Below are 2812 nucleotides of genomic sequence, written 5' to 3' on the forward strand. Positions count from 1 at the left end.
GCGCGAGCTGCAGAGGAGTGAATGCGTGACGTCAACCAGGTGAATTCCCAAAGATACACACACACAAACACACACAGAAGTGAGACTATAGTTTGGAAGAGACACACAAAGTTAAACAAATAGAGCTGAGGATTATTCCAAAAGGCAATGTATTCATTTGTGTATTATTATACTCCACATTCAGGCGTTGGCACTGGTGAGACTGGATTGACAACATTGGAAACCTGATATTTTACATTAGGAAGTTGGCTCCTCTTAACCACTGTATCATGAATACGGGAGAGCGGGGCACAACCTAACACATCTCTGCTACAAATAAACAGTTTTCCCCCTAGAACTTAGCTTTCTTCAACAGTTGCACTGAGAAGTGGTGGAAGTGATTTGTCACAATATACCCCATGGGCGGGCTTATTTGCAACAGGCAGGGTTAAGCAGGATTTATACTCATGTGGCAGACCCTACATTTACTATGCATGTTGCCTTGCCCTTCTGAGCATTTATACTTGAGCATTTATACTTGTGCTGGTGTGCCTGGGTCACTCTGCAGTTGCACCTCCTAAACACTAGTCAGCGGCGGAGTTTCTTTGAAGTGCTGTAAAATTTAGTTGATTCAAACACACCCAAAACACACATTAAATACACATTAAACATGGCTTGATGGAGACAATTTCAAACACAAGTACACAAGTCAGCTTTACTATAACTCGCAGCATTCATAGGCAAAGCACTTGTCTTTATCTGGACACATTTTCCCCACAAATACAACATGCTAATGTTATTAGCACAAACCTACGGAATTTTACATTATATAAATTCGCCTCGCAGCTAGCAGACTTTTCCTCTACTCATATGAAGCTAGGGACAATAGCAACATTTAACAAAGGTAACGGTACATAATTTGGCGCTGTTACAACTCACAGGGTTCACTGACAAAAAAATTGTCTTATACTAAACATGTTTTACAAACAAATATGACATGCTAATGTTATTAGCACAAGCCTATGACATTTTACATTGCATGAATTAACCTAGCGGCCAGCGACCTTTTCCTCTTCTCAGGGACAACAGCAACATTTAACCAAAGTAACGGTACACTTCAACTCCATTACAACTCACAAGGCTCACTGACAAAACAACTGTCTTATACTAAATACGTTTTCCAAAAAATACAACATGCTAACGTTATTAGCACAAGCCTATGATATTTTACATTGTATAAATTAGCCTAGCCTAGCAAGATTTCCTCTACTCACATGAAGCAAAGATAAATCCCGAAGTATAAATCCCTGAAGGATAAATCGCACACAAGACTTAAAATGCTATTTTTGTGGAGGCTTTTTTGTTTTCACAATTTATTGTTTCTTATCTGTGAAATAAAAGTAAATGAAAGCTTCGGTGCCACTGAGGGAAATGGTTTCAGCTTACAAAAATAAAGAGGAGGTCTGCGTCACCGCAACGTGTAGCTACATTTCTGTAAAGGTGCACATCAGGCTACGGCGTAGGTTAAGGCGTGCGCTCCATGTCAACACAGAAACTAAGCCATAGCTACGGCATCGATTCAGCGCAGACCTATAAATTCCGCCTTAGTTGTAACACTTGCTGCAAAAGTCTGTTTAACACAGTTAATTAAATACTACCTCATTCTATTTATATAGTTACTATAGGTCTCCATCTATGTCAGGGGAAAGATAGGTATCCCTACAGGTATCCATCCATCTGTTAACCTATCATTGATATTCAATGATAGTTAGGTTGTGCCCTGTGCTCCCCTAATGCTGAATCTTCTAAGGACTCGGTTTGTCTTGTAAAACCTTGCCCTGAACTTGACATTGTTTCAGACATGAAATCAGTTTTTGAAACACAAATGTGACTCTGCAGCAGCTGAACATTGAGTGTTAATGTTCCCCAACATTTTTTCCCTCTAGTAAAAAAAAAAAAGAAAAGAACAGAAAAGAATAAGGCAAGAGAACCAGCAAACCAGGAAATCAATGCAATGTGCGGATACACAACTGGTCTGGTCTGTCTTTCTTTCCATGTGTCTCTGTTACACACACACACAGGTTGAGAGAGAATACAGTTTGTGGGCTGATCCAAACTGCCATGCATTTCCATACTGGCCCTGCCCACATCACCTCCACAAGGCAAAGCACAGAGATCCATGTAGTGCTGAGTCATCAGCCCCCACCCACCAAAACTGTATGACTATAAGAAAGAATGGACCAGTAAATTTAGACTGCCTGTCTCAACTCCTCAAGAGCTATTTATAGCTCCGTGAAAAGGGTACAACAGGTGACAGGGTGTGAATGCTGATAGAGATTAGTAAGACTATGGAGTTACTCATCGCCTCATCACCACCACAAACATTCGGAGCATGGGACAACAAGTCAGCTGAAGGACAATAGATTTTACACAAACAATCTCCCACCCCTCAAAGAGCTTTGGGATCTGGGCACAATTGCCATCACTTTAAGATCACTCAAAACTATAATTTGTGGTTGTGACAAGGAGTAGTATGACATCCCCACTAACTCAAAAGATTCTAACAATTGCACCAACCACAAAAAACCCATAAAGCCCATGACAGGAAAACGTGACTTTTTCCATTACAACCACTTCCTGGAAAACTGTCCCTGATGACCTCATGCTGCACCAGTAGTTGTAAATAATAATTCCATGCAATAAAACTATCACAGACTTTCGATCAGTGACCCCTGCCTGCCACTCCCATCAAATAAACCTGCCTATGGCTTTCCCAACTGATATCCATTGGATTTGCACTGGAGTGACCCCTCCCTGTGCTCTGTACTGCCCA

This window comes from Epinephelus fuscoguttatus, linkage group LG1 (genome assembly GCF_011397635.1).
Source record: "Epinephelus fuscoguttatus linkage group LG1, E.fuscoguttatus.final_Chr_v1".
Taxonomy (NCBI): domain Eukaryota; kingdom Metazoa; phylum Chordata; class Actinopteri; order Perciformes; family Serranidae; genus Epinephelus; species Epinephelus fuscoguttatus.